General features: G+C 45.0%; 14 non-coding genes across 14 annotated transcripts; all 14 read right to left on the bottom strand.

The window, feature by feature from the left end:
• Nucleotides 1–78: 78 nt before the first annotated feature.
• LOC141248089 (U2 spliceosomal RNA) lies at nt 79–269 on the bottom strand. Its single transcript, XR_012311349.1, has one exon. It is a non-coding gene; the product is annotated as a U2 spliceosomal RNA (small nuclear RNA).
• A 1,115-nt stretch (nt 270–1,384) lies between these two features.
• Nucleotides 1,385–1,575, bottom strand: LOC141248108 (U2 spliceosomal RNA). The gene has a single exon (XR_012311366.1). It is a non-coding gene; the product is annotated as a U2 spliceosomal RNA (small nuclear RNA).
• A 1,115-nt stretch (nt 1,576–2,690) lies between these two features.
• LOC141248119 (U2 spliceosomal RNA) lies at nt 2,691–2,881 on the bottom strand. Its single transcript, XR_012311377.1, has one exon. It is a non-coding gene; the product is annotated as a U2 spliceosomal RNA (small nuclear RNA).
• Nucleotides 2,882–3,996: 1,115 nt separating this feature from the next.
• On the bottom strand, nt 3,997–4,187 carry LOC141248131 (U2 spliceosomal RNA). The gene has a single exon (XR_012311388.1). It is a non-coding gene; the product is annotated as a U2 spliceosomal RNA (small nuclear RNA).
• Nucleotides 4,188–5,302: 1,115 nt separating this feature from the next.
• LOC141248143 (U2 spliceosomal RNA) lies at nt 5,303–5,493 on the bottom strand. Its single transcript, XR_012311399.1, has one exon. It is a non-coding gene; the product is annotated as a U2 spliceosomal RNA (small nuclear RNA).
• Nucleotides 5,494–6,608: 1,115 nt separating this feature from the next.
• LOC141248095 (U2 spliceosomal RNA) lies at nt 6,609–6,799 on the bottom strand. Its single transcript, XR_012311355.1, has one exon. It is a non-coding gene; the product is annotated as a U2 spliceosomal RNA (small nuclear RNA).
• Nucleotides 6,800–7,914: 1,115 nt separating this feature from the next.
• LOC141248099 (U2 spliceosomal RNA) lies at nt 7,915–8,105 on the bottom strand. Its single transcript, XR_012311357.1, has one exon. It is a non-coding gene; the product is annotated as a U2 spliceosomal RNA (small nuclear RNA).
• Nucleotides 8,106–9,220: 1,115 nt separating this feature from the next.
• On the bottom strand, nt 9,221–9,411 carry LOC141248100 (U2 spliceosomal RNA). The gene has a single exon (XR_012311358.1). It is a non-coding gene; the product is annotated as a U2 spliceosomal RNA (small nuclear RNA).
• A 1,115-nt stretch (nt 9,412–10,526) lies between these two features.
• Nucleotides 10,527–10,717, bottom strand: LOC141248101 (U2 spliceosomal RNA). The gene has a single exon (XR_012311359.1). It is a non-coding gene; the product is annotated as a U2 spliceosomal RNA (small nuclear RNA).
• A 1,115-nt stretch (nt 10,718–11,832) lies between these two features.
• Nucleotides 11,833–12,023, bottom strand: LOC141248102 (U2 spliceosomal RNA). The gene has a single exon (XR_012311360.1). It is a non-coding gene; the product is annotated as a U2 spliceosomal RNA (small nuclear RNA).
• A 1,115-nt stretch (nt 12,024–13,138) lies between these two features.
• On the bottom strand, nt 13,139–13,329 carry LOC141248103 (U2 spliceosomal RNA). The gene has a single exon (XR_012311361.1). It is a non-coding gene; the product is annotated as a U2 spliceosomal RNA (small nuclear RNA).
• Nucleotides 13,330–14,444: 1,115 nt separating this feature from the next.
• Nucleotides 14,445–14,635, bottom strand: LOC141248104 (U2 spliceosomal RNA). The gene has a single exon (XR_012311362.1). It is a non-coding gene; the product is annotated as a U2 spliceosomal RNA (small nuclear RNA).
• A 1,118-nt stretch (nt 14,636–15,753) lies between these two features.
• LOC141248105 (U2 spliceosomal RNA) lies at nt 15,754–15,944 on the bottom strand. The gene has a single exon (XR_012311363.1). It is a non-coding gene; the product is annotated as a U2 spliceosomal RNA (small nuclear RNA).
• Nucleotides 15,945–17,059: 1,115 nt separating this feature from the next.
• On the bottom strand, nt 17,060–17,250 carry LOC141248106 (U2 spliceosomal RNA). The gene has a single exon (XR_012311364.1). It is a non-coding gene; the product is annotated as a U2 spliceosomal RNA (small nuclear RNA).
• Nucleotides 17,251–17,256: the final 6 nt, after the last annotated feature.

Here is a 17,256-nt window from a genome sequence, read left to right on the forward strand (position 1 = left end):
CCCAAAATCCGACAAACAAGCAAAATGAACAAAAAACATTGAATTCAATTCTTTCTGATTTTAGAAACTGCATTAAAGAAGGGGTGCACCGGTCCTGGAGATACTGCAATACCAGGTCAATGCGTGGAGTGGACAGAGCAAGCTCTTTTTCCATCTCCCTGTTCTAAAAATCCATTTAATATATGGTCCCCAGATAGGGGACGTATCAGATATTAAACTGATAAGAACAGATACTACACTTGATCTTAGCCAAAAGGCCGAGAAGCGATAACCAGAATTGGTTTCAAACTACGGAGCCACCCAAGGATCCTAAAAAGTCCATTTGTGGAGATGAGCTCCTGGACTCCCGTTAAGAAGACATGTTGTCAACCTCTAGATCCCTTACATGCCTGCACTTTTCGGCTTGCTGCTGCTGCAATCCACGCGTTTTAGATCTGCATAACTCCACCTCTTTAAACACAGCACCTTCACCCCCTGCTGTTCCCACCCGCCTCAACACCGTTGGAAGGGAGGAGAACCAATTAAGGCGGGGGGTGGGGTGGAACGAGCAGCTGTCTACCCTTAGCAGGAGGGCTCCTGATTACATACCTCTCCTGCTGCTGCTGCTGCTGGCTGTCCAGCAGCAGACTGAAGGTGGCTGCTGCTGTGCACAGGTATATAAAGGCTCAGAGCCTATTATGACACGCGCAGCCAGCGTTCCATTGCCACATTCCATCTACTGCAGGCAGGATACCTGGCTGGCTGAATGTCGCTGAGAAGCTCACAGAGACCGCCATAAGCAACAGTTTAACAGAATGCCACAGACTAATCAACCAAACTTTTTGGGTTGGGTTCTCTTTTATAGTCTGCAGGCATTAAATGAAAGAAGTCAGTGTTCCAGCAGAAGGAGACAACGTTTCAGAAAAGGCATTGTAGCAAACCAAAAAAGAAATTTTAAGCGCAGCAGTGTAACCAGCGCACATACCTGTTAGCTCGGGTGAGTTTAAAAGGCTGCTGTTGATAACAAGGGCATTTGCTAAATAGATGGTGTGTGTGCAACAATATACTGAAAGGTCAATTATATTGTGCAGCTTATCTCACCACCTGTAGTTATTTAGGTGAAAGCTCCAAAATGCTTGCCTAATATGTCTGTTTATCCAAAAGGAAGTAGAAAGGGAGAGCTAGAAAGATAGCATTGCATCACATTACATGGCAATGCAATGCACAGTTGCTGAAGTTGAACCAAAATGAGCTTGTAATCTGGCTTCTGCAACTTTGAACATGAAAAATCCAATGAGGAGAAGAAAAGCAGAGCCAAAGAGTCCATCCCAAAATCCGACAAACAAGCAAAATGAACAAAAAACATTGAATTCAATTCTTTCTGATTTTAGAAACTGCATTAAAGAAGGGGTGCACCGGTCCTGGAGATACTGCAATACCAGGTCAATGCGTGGAGTGGACAGAGCAAGCTCTTTTTCCATCTCCCTGTTCTAAAAATCCATTTAATATATGGTCCCCAGATAGGGGACGTATCAGATATTAAACTGATAAGAACAGATACTACACTTGATCTTAGCCAAAAGGCCGAGAAGCGATAACCAGAATTGGTTTCAAACTACGGAGCCACCCAAGGATCCTAAAAAGTCCATTTGTGGAGATGAGCTCCTGGACTCCCGTTAAGAAGACATGTTGTCAACCTCTAGATCCCTTACATGCCTGCACTTTTCGGCTTGCTGCTGCTGCAATCCACGCGTTTTAGATCTGCATAACTCCACCTCTTTAAACACAGCACCTTCACCCCCTGCTGTTCCCACCCGCCTCAACACCGTTGGAAGGGAGGAGAACCAATTAAGGCGGGGGGTGGGGTGGAACGAGCAGCTGTCTACCCTTAGCAGGAGGGCTCCTGATTACATACCTCTCCTGCTGCTGCTGCTGCTGGCTGTCCAGCAGCAGACTGAAGGTGGCTGCTGCTGTGCACAGGTATATAAAGGCTCAGAGCCTATTATGACACGCGCAGCCAGCGTTCCATTGCCACATTCCATCTACTGCAGGCAGGATACCTGGCTGGCTGAATGTCGCTGAGAAGCTCACAGAGACCGCCATAAGCAACAGTTTAACAGAATGCCACAGACTAATCAACCAAACTTTTTGGGTTGGGTTCTCTTTTATAGTCTGCAGGCATTAAATGAAAGAAGTCAGTGTTCCAGCAGAAGGAGACAACGTTTCAGAAAAGGCATTGTAGCAAACCAAAAAAGAAATTTTAAGCGCAGCAGTGTAACCAGCGCACATACCTGTTAGCTCGGGTGAGTTTAAAAGGCTGCTGTTGATAACAAGGGCATTTGCTAAATAGATGGTGTGTGTGCAACAATATACTGAAAGGTCAATTATATTGTGCAGCTTATCTCACCACCTGTAGTTATTTAGGTGAAAGCTCCAAAATGCTTGCCTAATATGTCTGTTTATCCAAAAGGAAGTAGAAAGGGAGAGCTAGAAAGATAGCATTGCATCACATTACATGGCAATGCAATGCACAGTTGCTGAAGTTGAACCAAAATGAGCTTGTAATCTGGCTTCTGCAACTTTGAACATGAAAAATCCAATGAGGAGAAGAAAAGCAGAGCCAAAGAGTCCATCCCAAAATCCGACAAACAAGCAAAATGAACAAAAAACATTGAATTCAATTCTTTCTGATTTTAGAAACTGCATTAAAGAAGGGGTGCACCGGTCCTGGAGATACTGCAATACCAGGTCAATGCGTGGAGTGGACAGAGCAAGCTCTTTTTCCATCTCCCTGTTCTAAAAATCCATTTAATATATGGTCCCCAGATAGGGGACGTATCAGATATTAAACTGATAAGAACAGATACTACACTTGATCTTAGCCAAAAGGCCGAGAAGCGATAACCAGAATTGGTTTCAAACTACGGAGCCACCCAAGGATCCTAAAAAGTCCATTTGTGGAGATGAGCTCCTGGACTCCCGTTAAGAAGACATGTTGTCAACCTCTAGATCCCTTACATGCCTGCACTTTTCGGCTTGCTGCTGCTGCAATCCACGCGTTTTAGATCTGCATAACTCCACCTCTTTAAACACAGCACCTTCACCCCCTGCTGTTCCCACCCGCCTCAACACCGTTGGAAGGGAGGAGAACCAATTAAGGCGGGGGGTGGGGTGGAACGAGCAGCTGTCTACCCTTAGCAGGAGGGCTCCTGATTACATACCTCTCCTGCTGCTGCTGCTGCTGGCTGTCCAGCAGCAGACTGAAGGTGGCTGCTGCTGTGCACAGGTATATAAAGGCTCAGAGCCTATTATGACACGCGCAGCCAGCGTTCCATTGCCACATTCCATCTACTGCAGGCAGGATACCTGGCTGGCTGAATGTCGCTGAGAAGCTCACAGAGACCGCCATAAGCAACAGTTTAACAGAATGCCACAGACTAATCAACCAAACTTTTTGGGTTGGGTTCTCTTTTATAGTCTGCAGGCATTAAATGAAAGAAGTCAGTGTTCCAGCAGAAGGAGACAACGTTTCAGAAAAGGCATTGTAGCAAACCAAAAAAGAAATTTTAAGCGCAGCAGTGTAACCAGCGCACATACCTGTTAGCTCGGGTGAGTTTAAAAGGCTGCTGTTGATAACAAGGGCATTTGCTAAATAGATGGTGTGTGTGCAACAATATACTGAAAGGTCAATTATATTGTGCAGCTTATCTCACCACCTGTAGTTATTTAGGTGAAAGCTCCAAAATGCTTGCCTAATATGTCTGTTTATCCAAAAGGAAGTAGAAAGGGAGAGCTAGAAAGATAGCATTGCATCACATTACATGGCAATGCAATGCACAGTTGCTGAAGTTGAACCAAAATGAGCTTGTAATCTGGCTTCTGCAACTTTGAACATGAAAAATCCAATGAGGAGAAGAAAAGCAGAGCCAAAGAGTCCATCCCAAAATCCGACAAACAAGCAAAATGAACAAAAAACATTGAATTTAATTCTTTCTGATTTTAGAAACTGCATTAAAGAAGGGGTGCACCGGTCCTGGAGATACTGCAATACCAGGTCAATGCGTGGAGTGGACAGAGCAAGCTCTTTTTCCATCTCCCTGTTCTAAAAATCCATTTAATATATGGTCCCCAGATAGGGGACGTATCAGATATTAAACTGATAAGAACAGATACTACACTTGATCTTAGCCAAAAGGCCGAGAAGCGATAACCAGAATTGGTTTCAAACTACGGAGCCACCCAAGGATCCTAAAAAGTCCATTTGTGGAGATGAGCTCCTGGACTCCCGTTAAGAAGACATGTTGTCAACCTCTAGATCCCTTACATGCCTGCACTTTTCGGCTTGCTGCTGCTGCAATCCACGCGTTTTAGATCTGCATAACTCCACCTCTTTAAACACAGCACCTTCACCCCCTGCTGTTCCCACCCGCCTCAACACCGTTGGAAGGGAGGAGAACCAATTAAGGCGGGGGGTGGGGTGGAACGAGCAGCTGTCTACCCTTAGCAGGAGGGCTCCTGATTACATACCTCTCCTGCTGCTGCTGCTGCTGGCTGTCCAGCAGCAGACTGAAGGTGGCTGCTGCTGTGCACAGGTATATAAAGGCTCAGAGCCTATTATGACACGCGCAGCCAGCGTTCCATTGCCACATTCCATCTACTGCAGGCAGGATACCTGGCTGGCTGAATGTCGCTGAGAAGCTCACAGAGACCGCCATAAGCAACAGTTTAACAGAATGCCACAGACTAATCAACCAAACTTTTTGGGTTGGGTTCTCTTTTATAGTCTGCAGGCATTAAATGAAAGAAGTCAGTGTTCCAGCAGAAGGAGACAACGTTTCAGAAAAGGCATTGTAGCAAACCAAAAAAGAAATTTTAAGCGCAGCAGTGTAACCAGCGCACATACCTGTTAGCTCGGGTGAGTTTAAAAGGCTGCTGTTGATAACAAGGGCATTTGCTAAATAGATGGTGTGTGTGCAACAATATACTGAAAGGTCAATTATATTGTGCAGCTTATCTCACCACCTCTAGTTATTTAGGTGAAAGCTCCAAAATGCTTGCCTAATATGTCTGTTTATCCAAAAGGAAGTAGAAAGGGAGAGCTAGAAAGATAGCATTGCATCACATTACATGGCAATGCAATGCACAGTTGCTGAAGTTGAACCAAAATGAGCTTGTAATCTGGCTTCTGCAACTTTGAACATGAAAAATCCAATGAGGAGAAGAAAAGCAGAGCCAAAGAGTCCATCCCAAAATCCGACAAACAAGCAAAATGAACAAAAAACATTGAATTCAATTCTTTCTGATTTTAGAAACTGCATTAAAGAAGGGGTGCACCGGTCCTGGAGATACTGCAATACCAGGTCAATGCGTGGAGTGGACAGAGCAAGCTCTTTTTCCATCTCCCTGTTCTAAAAATCCATTTAATATATGGTCCCCAGATAGGGGACGTATCAGATATTAAACTGATAAGAACAGATACTACACTTGATCTTAGCCAAAAGGCCGAGAAGCGATAACCAGAATTGGTTTCAAACTACGGAGCCACCCAAGGATCCTAAAAAGTCCATTTGTGGAGATGAGCTCCTGGACTCCCGTTAAGAAGACATGTTGTCAACCTCTAGATCCCTTACATGCCTGCACTTTTCGGCTTGCTGCTGCTGCAATCCACGCGTTTTAGATCTGCATAACTCCACCTCTTTAAACACAGCACCTTCACCCCCTGCTGTTCCCACCCGCCTCAACACCGTTGGAAGGGAGGAGAACCAATTAAGGCGGGGGGTGGGGTGGAACGAGCAGCTGTCTACCCTTAGCAGGAGGGCTCCTGATTACATACCTCTCCTGCTGCTGCTGCTGCTGGCTGTCCAGCAGCAGACTGAAGGTGGCTGCTGCTGTGCACAGGTATATAAAGGCTCAGAGCCTATTATGACACGCGCAGCCAGCGTTCCATTGCCACATTCCATCTACTGCAGGCAGGATACCTGGCTGGCTGAATGTCGCTGAGAAGCTCACAGAGACCGCCATAAGCAACAGTTTAACAGAATGCCACAGACTAATCAACCAAACTTTTTGGGTTGGGTTCTCTTTTATAGTCTGCAGGCATTAAATGAAAGAAGTCAGTGTTCCAGCAGAAGGAGACAACGTTTCAGAAAAGGCATTGTAGCAAACCAAAAAAGAAATTTTAAGCGCAGCAGTGTAACCAGCGCACATACCTGTTAGCTCGGGTGAGTTTAAAAGGCTGCTGTTGATAACAAGGGCATTTGCTAAATAGATGGTGTGTGTGCAACAATATACTGAAAGGTCAATTATATTGTGCAGCTTATCTCACCACCTGTAGTTATTTAGGTGAAAGCTCCAAAATGCTTGCCTAATATGTCTGTTTATCCAAAAGGAAGTAGAAAGGGAGAGCTAGAAAGATAGCATTGCATCACATTACATGGCAATGCAATGCACAGTTGCTGAAGTTGAACCAAAATGAGCTTGTAATCTGGCTTCTGCAACTTTGAACATGAAAAATCCAATGAGGAGAAGAAAAGCAGAGCCAAAGAGTCCATCCCAAAATCCGACAAACAAGCAAAATGAACAAAAAACATTGAATTCAATTCTTTCTGATTTTAGAAACTGCATTAAAGAAGGGGTGCACCGGTCCTGGAGATACTGCAATACCAGGTCAATGCGTGGAGTGGACAGAGCAAGCTCTTTTTCCATCTCCCTGTTCTAAAAATCCATTTAATATATGGTCCCCAGATAGGGGACGTATCAGATATTAAACTGATAAGAACAGATACTACACTTGATCTTAGCCAAAAGGCCGAGAAGCGATAACCAGAATTGGTTTCAAACTACGGAGCCACCCAAGGATCCTAAAAAGTCCATTTGTGGAGATGAGCTCCTGGACTCCCGTTAAGAAGACATGTTGTCAACCTCTAGATCCCTTACATGCCTGCACTTTTCGGCTTGCTGCTGCTGCAATCCACGCGTTTTAGATCTGCATAACTCCACCTCTTTAAACACAGCACCTTCACCCCCTGCTGTTCCCACCCGCCTCAACACCGTTGGAAGGGAGGAGAACCAATTAAGGCGGGGGGTGGGGTGGAACGAGCAGCTGTCTACCCTTAGCAGGAGGGCTCCTGATTACATACCTCTCCTGCTGCTGCTGCTGCTGGCTGTCCAGCAGCAGACTGAAGGTGGCTGCTGCTGTGCACAGGTATATAAAGGCTCAGAGCCTATTATGACACGCGCAGCCAGCGTTCCATTGCCACATTCCATCTACTGCAGGCAGGATACCTGGCTGGCTGAATGTCGCTGAGAAGCTCACAGAGACCGCCATAAGCAACAGTTTAACAGAATGCCACAGACTAATCAACCAAACTTTTTGGGTTGGGTTCTCTTTTATAGTCTGCAGGCATTAAATGAAAGAAGTCAGTGTTCCAGCAGAAGGAGACAACGTTTCAGAAAAGGCATTGTAGCAAACCAAAAAAGAAATTTTAAGCGCAGCAGTGTAACCAGCGCACATACCTGTTAGCTCGGGTGAGTTTAAAAGGCTGCTGTTGATAACAAGGGCATTTGCTAAATAGATGGTGTGTGTGCAACAATATACTGAAAGGTCAATTATATTGTGCAGCTTATCTCACCACCTGTAGTTATTTAGGTGAAAGCTCCAAAATGCTTGCCTAATATGTCTGTTTATCCAAAAGGAAGTAGAAAGGGAGAGCTAGAAAGATAGCATTGCATCACATTACATGGCAATGCAATGCACAGTTGCTGAAGTTGAACCAAAATGAGCTTGTAATCTGGCTTCTGCAACTTTGAACATGAAAAATCCAATGAGGAGAAGAAAAGCAGAGCCAAAGAGTCCATCCCAAAATCCGACAAACAAGCAAAATGAACAAAAAACATTGAATTCAATTCTTTCTGATTTTAGAAACTGCATTAAAGAAGGGGTGCACCGGTCCTGGAGATACTGCAATACCAGGTCAATGCGTGGAGTGGACAGAGCAAGCTCTTTTTCCATCTCCCTGTTCTAAAAATCCATTTAATATATGGTCCCCAGATAGGGGACGTATCAGATATTAAACTGATAAGAACAGATACTACACTTGATCTTAGCCAAAAGGCCGAGAAGCGATAACCAGAATTGGTTTCAAACTACGGAGCCACCCAAGGATCCTAAAAAGTCCATTTGTGGAGATGAGCTCCTGGACTCCCGTTAAGAAGACATGTTGTCAACCTCTAGATCCCTTACATGCCTGCACTTTTCGGCTTGCTGCTGCTGCAATCCACGCGTTTTAGATCTGCATAACTCCACCTCTTTAAACACAGCACCTTCACCCCCTGCTGTTCCCACCCGCCTCAACACCGTTGGAAGGGAGGAGAACCAATTAAGGCGGGGGGTGGGGTGGAACGAGCAGCTGTCTACCCTTAGCAGGAGGGCTCCTGATTACATACCTCTCCTGCTGCTGCTGCTGCTGGCTGTCCAGCAGCAGACTGAAGGTGGCTGCTGCTGTGCACAGGTATATAAAGGCTCAGAGCCTATTATGACACGCGCAGCCAGCGTTCCATTGCCACATTCCATCTACTGCAGGCAGGATACCTGGCTGGCTGAATGTCGCTGAGAAGCTCACAGAGACCGCCATAAGCAACAGTTTAACAGAATGCCACAGACTAATCAACCAAACTTTTTGGGTTGGGTTCTCTTTTATAGTCTGCAGGCATTAAATGAAAGAAGTCAGTGTTCCAGCAGAAGGAGACAACGTTTCAGAAAAGGCATTGTAGCAAACCAAAAAAGAAATTTTAAGCGCAGCAGTGTAACCAGCGCACATACCTGTTAGCTCGGGTGAGTTTAAAAGGCTGCTGTTGATAACAAGGGCATTTGCTAAATAGATGGTGTGTGTGCAACAATATACTGAAAGGTCAATTATATTGTGCAGCTTATCTCACCACCTGTAGTTATTTAGGTGAAAGCTCCAAAATGCTTGCCTAATATGTCTGTTTATCCAAAAGGAAGTAGAAAGGGAGAGCTAGAAAGATAGCATTGCATCACATTACATGGCAATGCAATGCACAGTTGCTGAAGTTGAACCAAAATGAGCTTGTAATCTGGCTTCTGCAACTTTGAACATGAAAAATCCAATGAGGAGAAGAAAAGCAGAGCCAAAGAGTCCATCCCAAAATCCGACAAACAAGCAAAATGAACAAAAAACATTGAATTCAATTCTTTCTGATTTTAGAAACTGCATTAAAGAAGGGGTGCACCGGTCCTGGAGATACTGCAATACCAGGTCAATGCGTGGAGTGGACAGAGCAAGCTCTTTTTCCATCTCCCTGTTCTAAAAATCCATTTAATATATGGTCCCCAGATAGGGGACGTATCAGATATTAAACTGATAAGAACAGATACTACACTTGATCTTAGCCAAAAGGCCGAGAAGCGATAACCAGAATTGGTTTCAAACTACGGAGCCACCCAAGGATCCTAAAAAGTCCATTTGTGGAGATGAGCTCCTGGACTCCCGTTAAGAAGACATGTTGTCAACCTCTAGATCCCTTACATGCCTGCACTTTTCGGCTTGCTGCTGCTGCAATCCACGCGTTTTAGATCTGCATAACTCCACCTCTTTAAACACAGCACCTTCACCCCCTGCTGTTCCCACCCGCCTCAACACCGTTGGAAGGGAGGAGAACCAATTAAGGCGGGGGGTGGGGTGGAACGAGCAGCTGTCTACCCTTAGCAGGAGGGCTCCTGATTACATACCTCTCCTGCTGCTGCTGCTGCTGGCTGTCCAGCAGCAGACTGAAGGTGGCTGCTGCTGTGCACAGGTATATAAAGGCTCAGAGCCTATTATGACACGCGCAGCCAGCGTTCCATTGCCACATTCCATCTACTGCAGGCAGGATACCTGGCTGGCTGAATGTCGCTGAGAAGCTCACAGAGACCGCCATAAGCAACAGTTTAACAGAATGCCACAGACTAATCAACCAAACTTTTTGGGTTGGGTTCTCTTTTATAGTCTGCAGGCATTAAATGAAAGAAGTCAGTGTTCCAGCAGAAGGAGACAACGTTTCAGAAAAGGCATTGTAGCAAACCAAAAAAGAAATTTTAAGCGCAGCAGTGTAACCAGCGCACATACCTGTTAGCTCGGGTGAGTTTAAAAGGCTGCTGTTGATAACAAGGGCATTTGCTAAATAGATGGTGTGTGTGCAACAATATACTGAAAGGTCAATTATATTGTGCAGCTTATCTCACCACCTGTAGTTATTTAGGTGAAAGCTCCAAAATGCTTGCCTAATATGTCTGTTTATCCAAAAGGAAGTAGAAAGGGAGAGCTAGAAAGATAGCATTGCATCACATTACATGGCAATGCAATGCACAGTTGCTGAAGTTGAACCAAAATGAGCTTGTAATCTGGCTTCTGCAACTTTGAACATGAAAAATCCAATGAGGAGAAGAAAAGCAGAGCCAAAGAGTCCATCCCAAAATCCGACAAACAAGCAAAATGAACAAAAAACATTGAATTCAATTCTTTCTGATTTTAGAAACTGCATTAAAGAAGGGGTGCACCGGTCCTGGAGATACTGCAATACCAGGTCAATGCGTGGAGTGGACAGAGCAAGCTCTTTTTCCATCTCCCTGTTCTAAAAATCCATTTAATATATGGTCCCCAGATAGGGGACGTATCAGATATTAAACTGATAAGAACAGATACTACACTTGATCTTAGCCAAAAGGCCGAGAAGCGATAACCAGAATTGGTTTCAAACTACGGAGCCACCCAAGGATCCTAAAAAGTCCATTTGTGGAGATGAGCTCCTGGACTCCCGTTAAGAAGACATGTTGTCAACCTCTAGATCCCTTACATGCCTGCACTTTTCGGCTTGCTGCTGCTGCAATCCACGCGTTTTAGATCTGCATAACTCCACCTCTTTAAACACAGCACCTTCACCCCCTGCTGTTCCCACCCGCCTCAACACCGTTGGAAGGGAGGAGAACCAATTAAGGCGGGGGGTGGGGTGGAACGAGCAGCTGTCTACCCTTAGCAGGAGGGCTCCTGATTACATACCTCTCCTGCTGCTGCTGCTGCTGGCTGTCCAGCAGCAGACTGAAGGTGGCTGCTGCTGTGCACAGGTATATAAAGGCTCAGAGCCTATTATGACACGCGCAGCCAGCGTTCCATTGCCACATTCCATCTACTGCAGGCAGGATACCTGGCTGGCTGAATGTCGCTGAGAAGCTCACAGAGACCGCCATAAGCAACAGTTTAACAGAATGCCACAGACTAATCAACCAAACTTTTTGGGTTGGGTTCTCTTTTATAGTCTGCAGGCATTAAATGAAAGAAGTCAGTGTTCCAGCAGAAGGAGACAACGTTTCAGAAAAGGCATTGTAGCAAACCAAAAAAGAAATTTTAAGCGCAGCAGTGTAACCAGCGCACATACCTGTTAGCTCGGGTGAGTTTAAAAGGCTGCTGTTGATAACAAGGGCATTTGCTAAATAGATGGTGTGTGTGCAACAATATACTGAAAGGTCAATTATATTGTGCAGCTTATCTCACCACCTGTAGTTATTTAGGTGAAAGCTCCAAAATGCTTGCCTAATATGTCTGTTTATCCAAAAGGAAGTAGAAAGGGAGAGCTAGAAAGATAGCATTGCATCACATTACATGGCAATGCAATGCACAGTTGCTGAAGTTGAACCAAAATGAGCTTGTAATCTGGCTTCTGCAACTTTGAACATGAAAAATCCAATGAGGAGAAGAAAAGCAGAGCCAAAGAGTCCATCCCAAAATCCGACAAACAAGCAAAATGAACAAAAAACATTGAATTCAATTCTTTCTGATTTTAGAAACTGCATTAAAGAAGGGGTGCACCGGTCCTGGAGATACTGCAATACCAGGTCAATGCGTGGAGTGGACAGAGCAAGCTCTTTTTCCATCTCCCTGTTCTAAAAATCCATTTAATATATGGTCCCCAGATAGGGGACGTATCAGATATTAAACTGATAAGAACAGATACTACACTTGATCTTAGCCAAAAGGCCGAGAAGCGATAACCAGAATTGGTTTCAAACTACGGAGCCACCCAAGGATCCTAAAAAGTCCATTTGTGGAGATGAGCTCCTGGACTCCCGTTAAGAAGACATGTTGTCAACCTCTAGATCCCTTACATGCCTGCACTTTTCGGCTTGCTGCTGCTGCAATCCACGCGTTTTAGATCTGCATAACTCCACCTCTTTAAACACAGCACCTTCACCCCCTGCTGTTCCCACCCGCCTCAACACCGTTGGAAGGGAGGAGAACCAATTAAGGCGGGGGGTGGGGTGGAACGAGCAGCTGTCTACCCTTAGCAGGAGGGCTCCTGATTACATACCTCTCCTGCTGCTGCTGCTGCTGGCTGTCCAGCAGCAGACTGAAGGTGGCTGCTGCTGTGCACAGGTATATAAAGGCTCAGAGCCTATTATGACACGCGCAGCCAGCGTTCCATTGCCACATTCCATCTACTGCAGGCAGGATACCTGGCTGGCTGAATGTCGCTGAGAAGCTCACAGAGACCGCCATAAGCAACAGTTTAACAGAATGCCACAGACTAATCAACCAAACTTTTTGGGTTGGGTTCTCTTTTATAGTCTGCAGGCATTAAATGAAAGAAGTCAGTGTTCCAGCAGAAGGAGACAACGTTTCAGAAAAGGCATTGTAGCAAACCAAAAAAGAAATTTTAAGCGCAGCAGTGTAACCAGCTCACATACCTGTTAGCTCAGGTGAGTTTAAAAGGCTGCTGTTGATAACAAGGGCATTTGCTAAATAGATGGTGTGTGTGCAACAATATACTGAAAGGTCAATTATATTGTGCAGCTTATCTCACCACCTGTAGTTATTTAGGTGAAAGCTCCAAAATGCTTGCCTAATATGTCTGTTTATCCAAAAGGAAGTAGAAAGGGAGAGCTAGAAAGATAGCATTGCATCACATTACATGGCAATGCAATGCACAGTTGCTGAAGTTGAACCAAAATGAGCTTGTAATCTGGCTTCTGCAACTTTGAACATGAAAAATCCAATGAGGAGAAGAAAAGCAGAGCCAAAGAGTCCATCCCAAAATCCGACAAACAAGCAAAATGAACAAAAAACATTGAATTCAATTCTTTCTGATTTTAGAAACTGCATTAAAGAAGGGGTGCACCGGTCCTGGAGATACTGCAATACCAGGTCAATGCGTGGAGTGGACAGAGCAAGCTCTTTTTCCATCTCCCTGTTCTAAAAATCCATTTAATATATGGTCCCCAGATAGGGGACGTATCAGATATTAAACTGATAAGAACAGATACTACACTTGATCTTAGCCAAAAGGCCGAGAAGCGATAACCAGAATTGGTTTCAAACTACGGAGCCACCCAAGGATCCTAAAAAGTCCATTTGTGGAGATGAGCTCCTGGACTCCCGTTAAGAAGACATGTTGTCAACCTCTAGATCCCTTACATGCCTGCACTTTTCGGCTTGCTGCTGCTGCAATCCACGCGTTTTAGATCTGCATAACTCCACCTCTTTAAACACAGCACCTTCACCCCCTGCTGTTCCCACCCGCCTCAACACCGTTGGAAGGGAGGAGAACCAATTAAGGCGGGGGGTGGGGTGGAACGAGCAGCTGTCTACCCTTAGCAGGAGGGCTCCTGATTACATACCTCTCCTGCTGCTGCTGCTGCTGGCTGTCCAGCAGCAGACTGAAGGTGGCTGCTGCTGTGCACAGGTATATAAAGGCTCAGAGCCTATTATGACACGCGCAGCCAGCGTTCCATTGCCACATTCCATCTACTGCAGGCAGGATACCTGGCTGGCTGAATGTCGCTGAGAAGCTCACAGAGACCGCCATAAGCAACAGTTTAACAGAATGCCACAGACTAATCAACCAAACTTTTTGGGTTGGGTTCTCTTTTATAGTCTGCAGGCATTAAATGAAAGAAGTCAGTGTTCCAGCAGAAGGAGACAACGTTTCAGAAAAGGCATTGTAGCAAACCAAAAAAGAAATTTTAAGCGCAGCAGTGTAACCAGCGCACATACCTGTTAGCTCGGGTGAGTTTAAAAGGCTGCTGTTGATAACAAGGGCATTTGCTAAATAGATGGTGTGTGTGCAACAATATACTGAAAGGTCAATTATATTGTGCAGCTTATCTCACCACCTGTAGTTATTTAGGTGAAAGCTCCAAAATGCTTGCCTAATATGTCTGTTTATCCAAAAGGAAGTAGAAAGGGAGAGCTAGAAAGATAGCATTGCATCACATTACATGGCAATGCAATGCACAGTTGCTGAAGTTGAACCAAAATGAGCTTGTAATCTGGCTTCTGCAACTTTGAACATGAAAAATCCAATGAGGAGAAGAAAAGCAGAGCCAAAGAGTCCATCCCAAAATCCGACAAACAAGCAAAATGAACAAAAAACATTGAATTCAATTCTTTCTGATTTTAGAAACTGCATTAAAGAAGGGGTGCACCGGTCCTGGAGATACTGCAATACCAGGTCAATGCGTGGAGTGGACAGAGCAAGCTCTTTTTCCATCTCCCTGTTCTAAAAATCCATTTAATATATGGTCCCCAGATAGGGGACGTATCAGATATTAAACTGATAAGAACAGATACTACACTTGATCTTAGCCAAAAGGCCGAGAAGCGATAACCAGAATTGGTTTCAAACTACGGAGCCACCCAAGGATCCTAAAAAGTCCATTTGTGGAGATGAGCTCCTGGACTCCCGTTAAGAAGACATGTTGTCAACCTCTAGATCCCTTACATGCCTGCACTTTTCGGCTTGCTGCTGCTGCAATCCACGCGTTTTAGATCTGCATAACTCCACCTCTTTAAACACAGCACCTTCACCCCCTGCTGTTCCCACCCGCCTCAACACCGTTGGAAGGGAGGAGAACCAATTAAGGCGGGGGGTGGGGTGGAACGAGCAGCTGTCTACCCTTAGCAGGAGGGCTCCTGATTACATACCTCTCCTGCTGCTGCTGCTGCTGCTGGCTGTCCAGCAGCAGACTGAAGGTGGCTGCTGCTGTGCACAGGTATATAAAGGCTCAGAGCCTATTATGACACGCGCAGCCAGCGTTCCATTGCCACATTCCATCTACTGCAGGCAGGATACCTGGCTGGCTGAATGTCGCTGAGAAGCTCACAGAGACCGCCATAAGCAACAGTTTAACAGAATGCCACAGACTAATCAACCAAACTTTTTGGGTTGGGTTCTCTTTTATAGTCTGCAGGCATTAAATGAAAGAAGTCAGTGTTCCAGCAGAAGGAGACAACGTTTCAGAAAAGGCATTGTAGCAAACCAAAAAAGAAATTTTAAGCGCAGCAGTGTAACCAGCGCACATACCTGTTAGCTCGGGTGAGTTTAAAAGGCTGCTGTTGATAACAAGGGCATTTGCTAAATAGATGGTGTGTGTGCAACAATATACTGAAAGGTCAATTATATTGTGCAGCTTATCTCACCACCTGTAGTTATTTAGGTGAAAGCTCCAAAATGCTTGCCTAATATGTCTGTTTATCCAAAAGGAAGTAGAAAGGGAGAGCTAGAAAGATAGCATTGCATCACATTACATGGCAATGCAATGCACAGTTGCTGAAGTTGAACCAAAATGAGCTTGTAATCTGGCTTCTGCAACTTTGAACATGAAAAATCCAATGAGGAGAAGAAAAGCAGAGCCAAAGAGTCCATCCCAAAATCCGACAAACAAGCAAAATGAACAAAAAACATTGAATTCAATTCTTTCTGATTTTAGAAACTGCATTAAAGAAGGGGTGCACCGGTCCTGGAGATACTGCAATACCAGGTCAATGCGTGGAGTGGACAGAGCAAGCTCTTTTTCCATCTCCCTGTTCTAAAAATCCATTTAATATATGGTCCCCAGATAGGGGACGTATCAGATATTAAACTGATAAGAACAGATACTACACTTGATCTTAGCCAAAAGGCCGAGAAGCGATAACCAGAATTGGTTTCAAACTACGGAGCCACCCAAGGATCCTAAAAAGTCCATTTGTGGAGATGAGCTCCTGGACTCCCGTTAAGAAGACATGTTGTCAACCTCTAGATCCCTTACATGCCTGCACTTTTCGGCTTGCTGCTGCTGCAATCCACGCGTTTTAGATCTGCATAACTCCACCTCTTTAAACACAGCACCTTCACCCCCTGCTGTTCCCACCCGCCTCAACACCGTTGGAAGGGAGGAGAACCAATTAAGGCGGGGGGTGGGGTGGAACGAGCAGCTGTCTACCCTTAGCAGGAGGGCTCCTGATTACATACCTCTCCTGCTGCTGCTGCTGCTGGCTGTCCAGCAGCAGACTGAAGGTGGCTGCTGCTGTGCACAGGTATATAAAGGCTCAGAGCCTATTATGACACGCGCAGCCAGCGTTCCATTGCCACATTCCATCTACTGCAGGCAGGATACCTGGCTGGCTGAATGTCGCTGAGAAGCTCACAGAGACCGCCATAAGCAACAGTTTAACAGAATGCCACAGACTAATCAACCAAACTTTTTGGGTTGGGTTCTCTTTTATAGTCTGCAGGCATTAAATGAAAGAAGTCAGTGTTCCAGCAGAAGGAGACAATGTTTCAGAAAAGGCATTGTAGCAAACCAAAAAAGAAATTTTAAGCGCAGCAGTGTAACCAGCGCACATACCTGTTAGCTCGGGTGAGTTTAAAAGGCTGCTGTTGATAACAAGGGCATTTGCTAAATAGATGGTGTGTGTGCAACAATATACTGAAAGGTCAATTATATTGTGCAGCTTATCTCACCACCTGTAGTTATTTAGGTGAAAGCTCCAAAATGCTTGCCTAATATGTCTGTTTATCCAAAAGGAAGTAGAAAGGGAGAGCTAGAAAGATAGCATTGCATCACATTACATGGCAATGCAATGCACAGTTGCTGAAGTTGAACCAAAATGAGCTTGTAATCTGGCTTCTGCAACTTTGAACATGAAAAATCCAATGAGGAGAAGAAAAGCAGAGCCAAAGAGTCCATCCCAAAATCCGACAAACAAGCAAAATGAACAAAAAACATTGAATTCAATTCTTTCTGATTTTAGAAACTGCATTAAAGAAGGGGTGCACCGGTCCTGGAGATACTGCAATACCAGGTCAATGCGTGGAGTGGACAGAGCAAGCTCTTTTTCCATCTCCCTGTTCTAAAAATCCATTTAATATATGGTCCCCAGATAGGGGACGTATCAGATATTAAACTGATAAGAACAGATACTACACTTGATCTTAGCCAAAAGGCCGAGAAGCGATAACCAG

Source organism: Phyllobates terribilis, unplaced genomic scaffold (assembly GCF_046119375.1).
Source record: "Phyllobates terribilis strain yellow unplaced genomic scaffold, ASM4611937v1 Scaffold_3584__1_contigs__length_74827, whole genome shotgun sequence".
NCBI classification, from domain to species: Eukaryota; Metazoa; Chordata; class Amphibia; order Anura; family Dendrobatidae; genus Phyllobates; species Phyllobates terribilis.